We start from the raw sequence: 17,111 nt of genomic DNA on the forward strand, positions 1-17,111 counted from the left end.
AATGTTTGAATACATATATTTAGAACTTTATAAATAAAGTGCCCAACCATAGCTTAGAGTGTCACAGAAAATAAGACTTACTTACCCCAGGACACTCATCTACATGTTTGTAGAAAGCCAAACCAGTACTGAAACGAGAATCAGTAGAGGTAATGGTAAATATAAGAGTATATCGTCGATCTGAAAAGGGAGGTAAGAGATGAATCTCTACGACCGATAACAGAGAACCTTATGAAATAGACCCCGTAGAAGGAGATCACTGCATTCAATAGGCAATACTCTCCTCACATCCCTCTGACATTCACTGCACGCTGAGAGGAAAACCGGGCTCCAACTTGCTGCGGAGCGCATATCAACGTAGAATCTAGCACAAACTTACTTCACCACCTCCCTTGGAGGCAAAGTTTGTAAAACTGATTTGTGGGTGTGGTGAGGGGTGCATTTATAGGCATTTTAAGGTTTGGGAAACTTTTCCCCTCCTGGTAGGAATGTATATCCCATACGTCACTAGCTCATGGACTCTTGTTAATTACATGAAAGAAAAGAACCTACTGCAAACACTGGTAAAATAATGATAATCCTACTATTAATATAGGGGAATAAAGTGAAATGTTGATATTGGCATGAATATAAGCTAAACCATATCCTTGTATTGGCTAATAATTCAAGGACCGGTACCTCAAACCCAGATTACCACCGGTGAGCTGCCAGTTATCTATATTTATGTTCTCATTCTAGTAAAGGCATGTAAGACTCCATGAACTCATGTTTTAGATGAGTAAAGACCTAGAGTATAGCACTATCTATGCCAGTAGTTTATGATGTCAAATTCGGAGTTGAAACCCCCAGGTACCAGGCTACCGAGCCTGTGTATCCAATAAATCTCCCTCTTCTCAATAGCTTTGAGTAATTTGTTTGTTTTTAATCATGTTTTTATACCACTCCCATTTGGGGAGTGGTTAACAGGTATATTAGGTGCTCTCTCTGAACACCTGTTATGTGTCTATGACTACGGCCATGTTGAGCCGAAACTGGTCAGACTTTACTAACTGTTCTCTTAGCTGAGATCGTTTTGTACATGTTTTATCCCTTGCAGTATTCACAATAAAGATTAGTTTTTTATCACTTTTACTTCTGGATTCTGAGTGACTCTATCTCTTACCGTGGACGAGCATTGGATAATATTTTTTTACAACATTAGAAATACTATTACAAATATATTCAAATTTTTCGAATTCGAATATTGCATAATTCTTTTTGAATATTACATTTAAAGATAGCATTAGAATGTTAGAAAGTTGTACAAACATTTGAAATGTGAAACAGTTGTGTTTTTCGAATGTTGCAAAAGATTCAACCATCCCTACCTAAAATATCTTAACTTATCTTTCAACATACTTTATTGTATAAATCAACACCTCTAAAATAATTTTAGTAAAAGAATAAACCACAAGACCACAAGGCCACTGGTTTACAAATGCCAGCAGACTCCCAGAATGCTGCTAATCGCCCATAGAACTAAATAAATCCTTTTTTATCTCTTTTTGTTACAACTTTGCTGAAATCATAATTCATATATTGTGAAGTCATTCTTTGCTTACCACTGATACAATTTATAAGTATGACAAGGCTGCAGCTTGTTTATTAATATATTACTTAAATAACAACCATCAACCATGAGCTAACAAGTGAAGTGCAAAAATATTAGCAATATTGAATGTTAACACCTTTCAAGTTGAATCAGTAGCACTCCTAATTTTACAAACAAAAACAAAAAACGACAAATACAAAAAGCTTACTTCTAGCGCAGTTAACGATTGTGCTGGTGCACTGAGAATATCTAGCTATATCTCACATGCATGTGCAGAGAATAATGTTGACACTAAAACAGTGATAACTTTTAATTGAAGCATTTTTGCTAATGCATGTATATTGCAAATATGTTTCTATTCAAAGATGTAATTCATCTAGGCGCATTTAAATTTTGACTGGAATGTCCCTTTAATAAACAAGTGTATCAAATATTTAAAATAAGAAAGGGAAAGACTGAATTAGAGAAAGAAGAGATGAACATCAAAATAAATGTAATTTAACAGAAATAGGTGCAACTACTGTATACATGAATGAAAAATATTACAATATGGATATAACTGCATTGTCAGGTAGTGACAGGTGAAGGTTTGGTACCAATGAGATAAGGGAAATCTAATAGGATTTTGCTTATTTAATATATCCATCACATCACAAAATGAGACGGTGTATGTGCAAGACGCATGCTCTTCATGGGAACACAGAAAAAAGGGAAACTGATTGCAGAGCTAAAGGAAGCCGCTGTAACAAAGTGGTATTAAAAAAGGTGCATACCAAATGCCAAAAGTAACAAGAGAAGGGTAAAAATAATAGCGATTATATTCCAAAAAATAGATAGAAAATGTATTCACTATCAGCTACCAGGGACATCTGCAAAGATAAAAAGACTAGATTATTTTATTGTTTATTGCACTATACTGTCTTATATTTGATGGGTTGGTACACATTAACACTTAAAGGGATACTGAACCCAAATTTTTTCTTTCGTGATTCAGATAGAGCATGCAATTTTAAGCAACTTTCTAATTTACTCCTATTATCAAATTTTCTTCATTCTATTGTTAAATGGGCTTTCTAAGATCTATTTATTGAATATATGTAATGTGGTAAGAATCTGGGAAAGTGCTGAGTGAAACATAATATTCTGATCTCATTTGGAGTTTTTTTATTTACTTTAATTTATTTAAATGAAGCATACAAAATAGGGCTTAAAACTACAAATGCACTGCAATGAAAGTTTGTGAACATCGGTTTGGAAACTTAAACACTTTTGGCAGCATAGTATTTACAATGTTTTACAAATGTAACTTTTTATGAAATGTATTACTTTGTATATGTACGCAACTATTGAAAGAAATGTTACATCATAGTTTGTGGCTTTTTTTGCCACAGAGTGTTTTTACCTAAACACATGCATGGCGCAAATTTTAATGAGGGGGAGGGGAGACGATTTTGCTCTTTATTTTATAGGATCCTTATGTGTATAAAAGGCTTGCACAAATGTTGTTGTAATATCAGCCTGATAAAACAGTGTGATACTGTGAAACGTGTCGCTGTTAATGTATTTTTATATATTAAATACGTTTTTAAATCTAAACAACCTTTGCACATTTTATTGGATTTGGGATTGATGCAGTTAAATTAACTGACATCATACCAGACCTGGGATCCAGTTTTTATTGTTTGCCTTTGGGAAGAAGACTTATCTTTCAGTTCCTGATACGAGAGGTGAGTTAGCCAGACTACTCCTGAATATCTGGCCTGCACATATAGCACTTGGCAGTGCCTCAACAAATGTGAGTGAATTTCCATCCATTGTTTGTTGTTTTAATCTTGTTAGACTTTATACTTCTGCTGATTTGTCTTCTAGAAACCAGTAGTGCATTGCTGCTCATTCAACAAAGCATACCAAGAAAAATTGATAATAAGAGTAAATTAGAAAGTTCTGAATCATGAAAGAAAAACAAAATGGGTATCATATCCCTTTAAGTAACAATTACCTTAGTTCCATCTGACTATCTCATATATCAGATACCAAGGTATGTATGCTCACTGGTTGATTGTGACTAAATAAGTGCCTTTTAATATATATATATATATATATATATATATATATATATATATATATATATATATATATATATATATATATATATATATATATATATATAAAAGACATTTTTTTAAAGACGCATTTTACATGTATAATTATACTGCATGCATCTCCCTATAATTGTGGTGCCACCATTTTGGAACCTAGGTTTTACTGCAGACATCTGCATGAGAGTTACTGCACATGTGCAAGCACAATTCTGTACTGAAATTCAGTGGAAGGTAGATTTAAAGTGATGGTAAACTCTCCCCTTTTTAAAATCAGATCTGGAATGTAAGCGCTATTTTAGATGGGGTTTTATTCATCATGTACAATGAAGATGCGCTATAACTTAGGTATTAATATAGATATGTCAGCTAAATGATTGAATTACTCTCCAATCAATGCTCTAGCTACAACAAAAGTGCCATATGGGGAGAGCGCTGATTGGACAACAATTCAATCTGTTAGCTCACAGAAAAGTTTACTTTTGAAGTGGGCGGAGGAGCATGCAGTATTTGAATTTCATATCTATATTAATAACTAAGTTATACTGCATCTTCATTACAGCTAAAGAATTAAACTTCATCTAAAATAGCTCTTACATTCCAGATCTGATTTTATAAAGGGGAGAGTTTACCATCACTTTAACATGGTAACACCCATGAATAGAGGGAGGCAGCGAATAACCTCAACACTATGCTTATAAAGGGCTAGATTACAAGCGGCGCAATACTTTGCAATCACGCTCATGCTTTAACCTATTTGCGCGTGTCTGGTTGTGCTGGTATTACAAGTTGAATTTAGAAATCTATATGTATGTAACTCTATGCTGAAGCCTTTTGCAGCCTTTTTTTTCCTCAGACCTCATATTTAGAAGCCCTTAGAACATTGTAATGCATTATTTTTTTAAAATAATTTATATTAGACAGTGTTAATACGTGTGTAACTGTACTTTTGTGTATTTTTGATGTGTTTTTGCAACTTTTAGCCTCACGTAACAGTTAACCAGAGCTCTGAAGTTGCGCTAACCCGTCAAATGTAAATCGTGAATGCGCTCACGCATTCCCATTTACTTTCAATTTGTAATATGTGTGCTATTTTTGTCTTGCGCAAATGCCAAAAAATCCAATATCGCTTGCACGGTTAGCGCACAAATTGTAATTGTGCCCAAAAAGTACTTAGTGTCTAATGTCATTATGAAACTATGGCTTGCTGCATTGCATCAGTCTGGCAGCTAAGAGGTTATTATGTTGCATTTGACTGTTATGACTATTTTATTTTTTTAACTTATTTTTAATAAACCAAACAGCAATCAATCTCCTACTATGATATTTAATTAATTTGAAATCTGCACTTATATAATTATATCTATATGGTGCTACTAAATATTTGATAAAGATACTTGTGTTGTCTGTAAAAAAAAAAAAAAAAAATCTTATTCTCCAAATGTTACATTGATATTAGTTTCTAAAATGTGTCCTAATCAGTAAAACATCATTTGAAGTACCATCTATGTTCTACATGTATAATATAATTGATTAGTAACATTACATTATATATGGAACTATATAAATGTTATTTTAAAAGTTTACATATTTTATAGAAATAGTAACAGTATCACTAGATAAATAATGTAAGGATTTTATGCGCCTTGGTTAGTGCTCCTATTACAAGTTGAAAGTAAAAATGTTTTGCTTGCGTGCTAACCCGACTCATGCAAAAAAGTCAAACTTTGAATATCATGACCACATTAACGTATTCCCCCATAAACAACTAACACCCTACTTGTGCTCAAACCTGATCGCATTTTCTCAAGTCAGCTAACCCGACATGAAAATATGAATATTTCACATTTCAATGTTCTTCACATAAAAGAATGTCTATTTAAAAATACAAAGAACGTATACCCCATGTGAAGAACTTGGAAAATAAATAAAATCTAATTTTTGTTTAGGAATTATCTACAAAAATACTTATTGCTAATTTTTATTATAATATGAAACATTGATGTTTTGTGAAGGTAATGAAAGCTATAATTGCAGCAAGAAGATATTTTAAATATTGTGAAAATAATGTCTGCCATGCTGTTGTTTACTATAAAAATTAAAACAAAAAGGGCCAGATTACAAGTGGAGCGCTAAATATTGCTTGCGAGCAAGCAATATTAGCGATCCACTTTGTAATACCAGAGCAGGATAATGTCCGCTGGTATTACAAGTAAATCGCAATGTGAACATGAGCTCACGTTTGCATTGCTTGAAAGCATTGCGCTTCTATAGGAACCTTATTCTGATGCCATCACAGACGGCATCAGAACCTCCCGCAGTGAAGGGGGTAAGTAGTGCAGTGATGGGCAGCAAACTTAAATATATATGTATATGATTATATACATATATATTTAAGTAATATGTGTAACTACACATATTAACACATAAATATATATGTATATAATCATATCCAATTATATTTACATTGCTGTATATGGGAACACACAGTTACCATAGACCGCCCGCAATGTAAAGGCACTTTTCAGTGCTGGTTTTTTTTCTAACACCCCACTCCCACCAACTTTAGACCCCCGAAACTACTTTTTTTTTTAAATTAAAAACTATAATGGCCTTTATTTTGAGGGCAATTGGGGCGCTTTTAGAAAATTAACCAGAGATAATTTTTGGAGATCGCAGTAGCAATAACCAGACACTTGTAATGGCTGGTTAATTATTGTGCAGTAATTTAGCACTCCACTTGTAATTTAGCCCAAAATGAACATTTTCTTGCATTCCATATGTCAGTTTCTTAACATTTTGGGATATTTCTGAAGTTATTTTTTAAAAAAATCTTTATCTCTTGAAAACAAAAAACAAAAACTTAAGCAACACTGAAAGTGATTTCAGCTGTAACAAATGGAAAAGACTAAAACATATTAAACAATGTGGCTGGGAAATGGCAGTTGGGGATAGCATTTATATTTAAATTTAAAGGGACAGTCAAGTCCAAAAAAAACTTTCATGATTCAGATAGGAGATGCAATTTTAAACAACTTTCCAATTGACTTTTATCATTAAATTTGCTTTGTTCCCTTGGTGGTATTTTCGAAAAGCTAAGCCTAGCTAGGCTCAAACTGATTTCTAAACCGTTGAAAACCGCCCCTTAGCTCAGAGCATTTTGAAAGTTTTTTACAGTTAGACAGTACTAGTTCATGTGTATCATATAGATAACATTGTGCTCACTCCCGTGGAGTTATTTAGGAGTCTGCACTGATTGACTAAACTGCATGTCTGTCAAAAGAACTGAGATAAGGGGGCAATGTGCAGAGGCTTAGATGTAAAGTAATCACAGAGGTAAAACATATATTAATATAACAGTGTTGGTTATACAAAACTGGGGAATGGGTAATAAAGAGATTATCTATCTTTTTAAACAATAGCAATTCTGGTGTATACTGTCCCTTTAAGTTACAATAAGAAAAATATGTTTAAAAAAAAATGTTCCTGGTCTTTTTTCTTCCAGATAAGATTGCAGAATTACAAAATACAACCATCCATTGTGCACACAAGGCTCCATTTAAAGGGACAGTCTACACCTTAATCTTAACGTCTTACCTTATATTAAGTTGCAAATATCCTCCTGCACCTTTCCCATATCAGGCACTATTGTTTCTGGCCACTTTGAAATGGTTGCCAAGCTCTGCCCACTGATGACATCACAATCTGGGCTACATTAAAGGCTTCACTAGTTACAAAAGACTCAATAGTTGGATTCAACAGACTGTCAATGCTATTCAGCAGAGTACATAGATGTAGCCCAGATTGTGATGTCATCAGGGAGCTGAGCTTGGCAGCTATTTGAAAGTGCAGGAGGCTATTTGCAGCTTAATCTAAGGTAAGACTTTAATATGACTAAGATGTAGACTGTCCCTTTAAGAATGGCCGGACAGGCATGGGCCCCTGTCCATCCGTCATCGCGACTAACGGGCAGCAATTTATCATTACACAATTTGCCCTTTGTGCAACGCCACCCCCTGCTCGATTGCGATTGGCTATCAATCTCCCTGGGGCGGATTGAGAAATGCCACTTTACAGTTCGTGCAGCTGGATAAGAAGAAGCAGTCTGATGAGTGCTGCTTCTCAACTCTCGACTGTAGGCTCCCAGAAGGCGCTCCGAAGCTACATTTGTAGCTTCTTAAATAGAGCCCATAGTTGCTTAGTGGTTAAAACAACTGGAACTGCAGCAAAGTTTGAAAACACACTTGCGCTTGGTTAATGAAATTATTTGTAAGTGTAATATATTTTCATGTCTGTTTTTTTTATATAAAAGTATTTTTAAAGGATAAAAAAGGGATGTTTCAGAAACCTCAGAGACACCAACTGGAGTCTGACCGCAGGAATTCTGGGATCGTAGTCAGGATTCTTCACCTACATGGTTGCCTTGGTTTTTTTTCTTTTAATTCTTTTCACGTATTAAAAATAAATTGTCACTCACAAGTTAAAGATGTGATGATGCGCAGGAACAGATCTCTTTGAAGCTTGCAATATTCAAGTTGCAATGTTGTGCGAAGCTTTCTCTGCAAGCTGTTAAGATAATGAATTTTGTAGAGCACTTATACAGAGCACTGTTGTAGTAGATATCTGAGTATTAATGTTAATTGGAATTTGTTGATCTAACAGTAAAAACATTTTTTCTCATTCATGAAAAAAAAAAAAAAATTAAAATTAGAACAAAACCGGCCTTCTTTAGAAATGCAATGGGATTTGAGACAATAACTGCAAGATGTTTGTCTATTTTAATGTTATAAAGCCAATATTTTTATTTATTTATTATTAACTATTTTTTAATGGTACCTTTAAATTGACAGCCATTGGTGGTGCTGTAAAAGGAGAAAATTATTCTAATTCCCTTTTTAAGTAAAAAAAAACAGGTAGCTTTATATCATAGCTTTATGTTCTTATTTTATTTCAAAGATACGTAACTATTAACACACTTTTAAAGGTAGAGGAACTTAGTGGAAAAAACCCAGCTATTAGTAATTCTTATTTATGTCCGCTTAACATAAAAAAAGCAAAAAATAAAAACTATTTGGCATATATGTCAAAATAATTATTTCATTTTAAAATTCTATAGTAACATAGTAGATGAGGATGAAAAAAAGACCTAAGTCCATCCAGTTGATCTTAAATTAATCCCATTAAATGGTGACCCATTTAACACAATCAATAAAATCCCTGAATTCTGTTTCTAGCCATAAATGTATCCAAACTATTTTTAAATGTATCTAAAGTATTGGCATTCACTACCTCCTTTGGTAATGAGTTTCACAATTGTATTGCTCTTACAGTGAAAAAACATTTCTGTTGCAGGAGATTAAATCCTTAAATTTAAGCCCTAAATTGTGACCTCTTGTCACAAACAATTTTCTTGGAATAAATAGAGCTTCTGCCATCTCTGTATATGGGCCTGAAAATGTTTATGTAAAGTAATCATGTCACCTCTCAAGTGCCTTTTTCTAGAGAAAACAGACCCAGATTGGCTAACCTCTACTCATATCTTAAATTTTCCATTCCCCTTATTAACTTTGTGGCCCTTCTCTGAACTTTTCTTGGTCTGCAATGTCTTTTTTTGAGATTGGTCCCCAGAACTGCACTCCATACTCTAGGTGAGATCTTACCAGGGATTTACAGTATACAGTGAAAGAATTATGCTTTCCTCCCTTGCATCAATGCCTCTTGTAATACATGCTAGTATCTTATTAGCTGTAGAGGCCACTGCCTTGCATTGTGCACCCATCTTTAGCTTGATATATATTACTACTCCAAAATCCATTTCATCCTCTGTTTGGCTAAGCCTAATCACATTTAAATAATACATTGCCTGCTTATTTTTACTTCCAAAATGTAGAACTTTGAATTTACCCGTATTAAATAGAATTTTTCATTTACCTGCCCATACTTCTAATTTTTGCAGATCCCCTTGTAACGATAGTTCATCCTGCCCTGACCTAATGACCCTACACAACTTTTATCATCTGCAAAAATAGAGATGTTGCTATTTAATCCCTGCTCCAAGTCATTAATACAAATATTAAAAAGAACAGGGCCCAGAACAGATCCCGGGGGAACTCCACTGATTACCTTTGTCCAATCTGAGTGTGGTCCATTTACTACTATTCATTGCTCCCTGTCTTTTATCCAGTTATTTATCCATGAGCTAACATTTTCAGCTATTCTCAGTACATGAATCTCTCATGTGGCACTGTATCAAATGCCTTTGCAAAATTTAAGTATATCACATCAACTGATTCCCTTTATCTATATTTTTACTTACTTCCTCCTAGAATATAATTAGTTTAGTTTAACATGATCTATTTCTCATAAAATGATGCTGAACTCATAATCTTGTTTATACTAATATACTCATCAATATAATCCCTTCAAGTATCTTCTGCACTATTGTTGTCAGACTAACTGGTCTATAGCTTCCTGGATCAGCCCTGCTTCCCTTTTTGAAGAGTGGCACCATATCAGCTTTACACCAATCCTGGGGTACCATGCCTGAGGATAATGAGTCTTGAAAAGTTAAGGTCAATATTAAATATTTAAATCTACTAAACAACATTCAAATTTTGTATGCAATATTGCAATATGCAAATGTTTTATCTAGCTTCAAATATAATGTAGCCTTTCAATTTCTGTTTCAAAATGAGTTATTCACCATAAAGATATAAAAATATCAAATGAAAAAAAAAAATTGAAACGCTTTATTCAGTAACAAAGTGTCTAATCCAATACTAAATGCCAAAATATAAATTTACCACATTCAGCATAAAAACAAAAAATTCCTGTATCCAAATTCAAAATTCAGAAACTAACTAGGGATGGGCGAATGTGTAAATTTTCAAATTTCGAATGTAGAACGAATGTTATTACCGAAATTCAAATTATAAATCCGAATGTTGATAAGAACGAATATTGTTAAAAATTCTATAATCGAATGTTATTTAAAGTTTTCGAATGTCACTTTCCAATTCAAATGTTTATAATTATATCGAAAGTCCACATTCGAAATTTCGAATTTAACATTCTATTTAACAAAAACTATTCAGAAGTTCAATAGTTTATGTGGTAGGGAGGGAATCTAGTAAATTGATACATAATAGATACAAATATATAATTTCGAATGTTTCTATATAGAATATTGCATAATTTGAATATTACATTTAAAGAAAGCATTAGAAATACTATTACAATCTAAATTCAAATTTTTGGAAAAGAATATTTTCGAATGTAATCATAAAATTCGAAACCGAACATTCGAAAATCGAATGTTATGTATACATTCAAAATTCGATTCGAACGAACGAATGTGTTAAAATTCGTGCTGTTTTTCGAGTGTTGCGAAACATTCGCCCATCCCTAAAACTAACTTGAATGATAAATATTCCTTAATATATGATCATTAAAAACTTCTGAAGTCAACAACAAAAGTCAACACCAAAATGTCCAAAATTGTTTACCCCTGGCGATGATCATCCAAAACTTACATTTCACGCAACTAGACATTAAAGGGATATGAAACCTAAAAAAATCCAAAAAGTGTTCTTTTGGGATTAAGACAGAGCATACCATTTAAAAAAATGTTTCCAATTTACTTTTATTATCAAATCTACTTTGTTCCCATGATATTCTGTGTTGAAGAGATACCTAGGTAGGCATCTGGAGCACTACATGGCAGTAAATAAGGCTGCCATCTAGTGCTCTTGCAAATGGATGAGATTCTTGCAAAACTGCTGCCATACAGTGATCCATAAAAGGGCTGGCTCCTAAGCTTATGTCCCTGATTTTCAGCAAAATATAACAAGAGAACGAAGAAAAATTGAAAACAGAAATAAATCAGAAAGTTGTTTATAATTGCATTTCATGTCCCTTTAAGGCACAAAAATGTGTGAAAATATGTCACAAAACAAAGATTATAAACATTGGGGTGTTTATCTTGAACTCTTTTGCATAGTGTTTGCTCAATGATTATATTGTGTAACTTTTAATATGATTTAAATAGTATTTTTAAAGTGTTTTCAATCATGGATCGAGAAAACACCATTTTGCAATTTGGGAGATTTCCATTTAACATCAAGAAGAACAGAATGGGAAATTCATTTTCATAAAACTAAAATGGTCACAACTGATCTCATCTTCTATTATTGGGTTTTTAATAGTTCAGTTTATTCATTAAAAGCATATAACATTTTTATACTTTTTATTCAGATGCTACCTACTTGTGCCAGGAAAGGATATATATTAATTTTATTTGTATTCTATTTATCCTGGCATTAATACACTGTTGTAACACAATTTCTCTTATTTATCTTCTTTCTTGTACCACACTGTTTAAAGAAGGAGCTTCCTGTCCAAAATGTGGGATTTTGTATATTTAAAGGAACCATGACTGTCTGGACTTTGAAACCATTAAAGTCTGGACTTGGATTTAGTGTGATCAATTGTGTGAGAGAAATCTTATCATGTGGTAATTTATTATAATATTTGGTGGCTTCTGAAATCCTTGTTTTATATGGAAGAGGTTTTTTTACAGCTATAAAGAAAAAGTGACATTGTTTTAAAGCAAACATTTTTTATGTAAACCATTTTATTTACTTATTTTTATTTCTACTTAGGACACTTGGTTTTATGGAAGAAGTCATGTGTGTCTCTCTGATGCCTGTCTCCAGGTTTTTTAGCTTCAACATAATCTTTGTGAAATTTCTCTTCACTCCATGCGATGATCATGACGTGGCATCTTTTTTTGTCATGTTTTCACATATGTTTTTATGACTAAAATTCTCTATAATTGGTGAATGTTTGAGACAATTTATCTTTGTTCTGCTATTCATGTACAAAGTAAAATACAATTAGGTCTGATTGTAAACTGAAGATACCAGCAACTAAAAAGGGCATTGTCCTCTGTATCCAATCCTAAAACAAATACCCAATAGATGGAATAAGTTGCGCAAACCACGTATCAACAATCACAGTCAATATAAATCAAATATATAATATTATTTTATACCTTAATAACATACAGAATACATAAAACCGGAGAGGAAAAAACAAAAAAAAAAACAAAAAAAAATCCTATTTGGGAAATGGGTTAAAAGTCCATGTATCAAAGAAAGTTCATATATCAGGAAAAATAATATATTAAAAGTTCATATATTAAAATTCTGTAAACAAGTCACTGTGATATCTAAATTAATATCCAACAAACAGGTGGCACAATCCAGTGGAAACTTTCCAGGGACACATTAAGGAAAACTTAATCCAATATTATCTGTATCAGATGGTTTTATCCTGGCTTGTTGACCATTCTTCTAGACAACCCCCATTTTTCACATCCTGGGTACAGCATGTTGGGACAATGTCTCTATAAATCCATTTGCAGCTGCTGGGTCCATTCCTAGACTGACTTTTACATCATTATTTGACACAGGGGATTGTGTAGGAGGGGAGTGAATCTTGATTTCAGTTATGTGGTGATTGCGGTTGGAGTTGTATCCAGGGTTAAGGTTAAAGGAACGGTAAAGTCATAATTAGACATTCATGATTAAGACAGAGCATACAATTTTAAACAACATTCCAATTTACTTCTATTATTTAATCTGCTTCCTTCTCTTGTTATCCTTTGTGGAAAGATGTATCTAGGTAAGCTCAAGAGCAGCAAAGAACCAAGGTTCTTGCTGCTGATTGGTGGCTGCATATATATATACCGATTGTCATTGGCTCGCCCATGTGTTCAGTTAGAAACCAGCAGTGCATTGCAACTCCTTCGACAAATGATACAAAGAGAATTAAACAAATTAGATAATAAAAGTAAATTAGAAAGTTGTTTAAAATTGTATGTTCTACCTAAATCATGAAATACATTTTTTGGGGTTTCATTTCCCTTTAGGTTAAGGGAGGAGATTAGCAGTAGTTTTTTTTAGGTGTTTGCAGTTAGAGTGAATAGTCATAGTTAAAGTTGAGGATGGTGGGGGGCGGGAGATCGGGACCAAAGTGGATGTGATGCAGTGAAAAAGGTTTATGACAAAATAGCAGCGGTTTAAATGTGATTTGGTCACTAAACCAGAGCAAGTAAGAGTGGTGTTGCTACTACATAAGTGCATTTGGAGGTTTTGGATACTTCTAAATGCAGAAGAAGGTGAGCGCTCATACCGTTCAGCAATTTTCAAAGACAAATTTATTCTTGTAAACCTGCAACACACTAGGATCTGTGCAAATCCAGATCCTAGTGTGTTGCAGTTTCTCAAGAATAAATTTGACTCAAAATGCACTTATATAGTTGCTTCTATTTTTTGTGTAATGGTTTCATTTTTAGTGACTCTATTGGGATCTTGGTCTTAATGATGCATGAAGTCAATTTAAAACAACATAAAACTGATTTAGGAAACATTTGCTTACAGACGGCTAAATTTAGAGTTCTGCGGCCAAAGGGGTGCGTTAGCTACGCGTGCTTTTTTTTCCCCGCACCTTTTAAATACCGCTGGTATTTAGAGTTCACAGAATGGCTGCGTTAGGCTCCAAAAAAGGGAGCATAGAGCATATTTAACGCCACTGCAACTCTCGATACCAGCGGTGCTTACGGACACGGCCAGCTTCAAAAACGTGCTCGTCCACGATTCCCCCATAGAAAACAATGGGGCTGTTTGAGCTGAAAAAAACCCTAACACCTGCAAAAAAGCAGCGTTCAGCTCCTAACGCAGCCCCATTGTTTCCTATGGGGAAACACTTCCTACGTCTGCACCTAACACTCTAACATGTACCCCGAGTCTAAACACCCCTAGCCTTACACTTATTAACCCCTAATCTGCCGACCCCGTTATCGCTGACATATTATTATTAACCCCTATTCTGCCGCTCCGTACACCGCCGCTACCTACATTATACCTATGTACCCCTAATCTGCTGCCCCTAACACCGCGACCCCTATATTATATTTATTAACCCCTAATCTGCCCCCCACAACGTCGCCTCCACCTACCTACAATAATTAACCCCTAATCTGCCGACCAAACCGCACCGCTACTATAATATATGTATTAACCCCAATCTGCCTCACTCCCGCCTCAATAACCCTATAATAAATAGTATTAACCCCTAATCTGCCCTCCCTAACATCGCCGACACCTAACTTCAAACATTAACCCCTAATATTGTAGCTATTTTACGATTTATATTTATTTTACAGGTAACTTTGTAATTATTTTAACCAGGTACAATAGCTATTAAATAGTTAATAACTATTTAATAGTTACCTAGTTAAAATAATTACAAAATTACCTGTAAAATAAATCCTAACCTAAGTTACAATTAAACCCTACCCCCCTGAAGATCATCCTACCTTGTCTTCACCACACCGGGTATCACACCGATCCGTCCTGGCTCCAAAGTCTTCATCCAAGCCCAAGCAGGGGCTGGCGATCCATAATCCGGCTGAAGTCTTCTATCAAGCGTCGGCTGAAGAGGTCCAGAAGAGGCTCCAAAGTCTTCATCCTATCCGGGAAGAAGAGGAGATCCGGACCGGCAACCATCTTGATCCAAGCGGCATCTTCTATCTTCATCCGATGATGAACGGCTCCATCCTGAAGACCTCCAGTGCAGATCTATCCTCTTCTTCCGATGTCCAACTGAAGAATGAAGGTTCCTTTAAGGGACGTCATCCAAGATGGCGTCCTTTGAATTCCGATTGGCTGATAGGATTCTATCAGCCAATCGGAATTAAGGTAGGAAAATTCTGATTGGCTGATGGAATCAGCCAATCAGATTCAAGTTCAATCCGATTGGCTGATTGGATCAGCCAATCAGATTGAGCTCGCATTCTATTGGCTGTTCCGATCAGCCAATAGAATGCGAGCTCAATCTGATTGGCTGATCCAATCAGCCAATCGGATTGAACTTGAATCTGATTGGCTGATTCCATCAGCCAATCAGAATTTTCCTACCTTAATTCCGATTGGCTGATAGAATCCTATCAGCCAATCGGAATTCGAGGGACGCCATCTTGGATGACGTCCCTTAAAGGAACCTTCATTCTTCAGTTGGACGTCGGAAGAAGAGGATAGATCCGCGCTGGAGGTCTTCAGGATGGAGCCGTTCGTCATCGGATGAAGATAGAAGATGCCGCTTGGATCAAGATGGTTGCCGGTCCGGATCTCCTCTTCTTCCCGGATAGGATGAAGACTTTGGAGCCTCTTCTGGACCTCTTCAGCCAACGCTTGATAGAAGACTTCAGCCGGATTATGGATCGCCAGCCCCTGCTTGGGCTTGGATGAAGACTTCGGAGCCTGGACGGATCGGTGTGATACCCGGTGTGGTGAAGACAAGATAGGATGATCTTCAGGGGGGTAGTGTTAGGTTTATTTAAGGGGGGTTTGGGTTAGATTAGGGGTATGTGGGTGGTGGGTTTTAATGTTGGGGGGGGTTGTATTTTTCTTTTACAGGCAAAAGAGCTGAATTCTTTGGGGCATGCCCCACAAAGGGCCCTTTTAAGGGCTGGTAAGGTAAAAGAGCTTTGAACTTTTTTAATTTAGAATAGGGTAGGGCATTTTTTTATTTTGGGGGGCTTTGTTATTTTATTAGGGGGCTTAGAGTAGGTGTAATTAGTTTAAAATTGTTGTAATATTTTTCTAATGTTTGTAAATATCTTTTTATTTTTTGTAACTTAGTTCTTTTTTATTTTTTGTACTTTAGTTAGTTTATTTAAATGTATTTATTTGTAGGTATTGTATTTAATTAATTTATTGATAGTGTAGTGTTAGGTTTAATTGTAGGTAATTGTAGGTATTTTATTTAATTTATTTATTGATAGTGTAGTGTTAGGTTTAATTGTAACTTAGGTTAGGATTTATTTTACAGGTAATTTTGTAATTATTTTAACTAGGTAACTATTAAATAGTTATTAACTATTTAATAGCTATTGTACCTGGTTAAAATAATTACAAAGTTGCCTGTAAAATAAATATGAATCCTAAAATAGCAGCAATATAATTATGATTTATATTGTAGCTATATTAGGGTTTATTTTACAGGTAAGTATTTAGCTTTAAATAGGATTAATTTATTTAATAATAGTTAATTTATTTCGTTAGATTTAAATTATATTTAAGTTAGGGGGTGTTAGGGTTAGGGTTAGAATTACCTTTAGGGGTTAAAAAATTTCTTAGAATAGCGGTGAGCTCCGGTCGGCAGATTAGGGGTTAATGCTTGAAGTTAGGTGTCGGCGATGTTAGGGAGGGCAGATTAGGGGTTAATACTATTTATTATAGGGTTATTGAGGCGGGAGTGAGGCGGATTAGGGGTTAATAACTTTATTATAGTAGCGGTGCGGTCCGCTCGGCAGATTAGGGGTTAATAAGTGTAGGTTTCAGACCATGCCCCTATAT

Source organism: Bombina bombina, chromosome 4 (genome assembly GCF_027579735.1).
Source record: "Bombina bombina isolate aBomBom1 chromosome 4, aBomBom1.pri, whole genome shotgun sequence".
Lineage (NCBI taxonomy): Eukaryota > Metazoa > Chordata > Amphibia > Anura > Bombinatoridae > Bombina > Bombina bombina.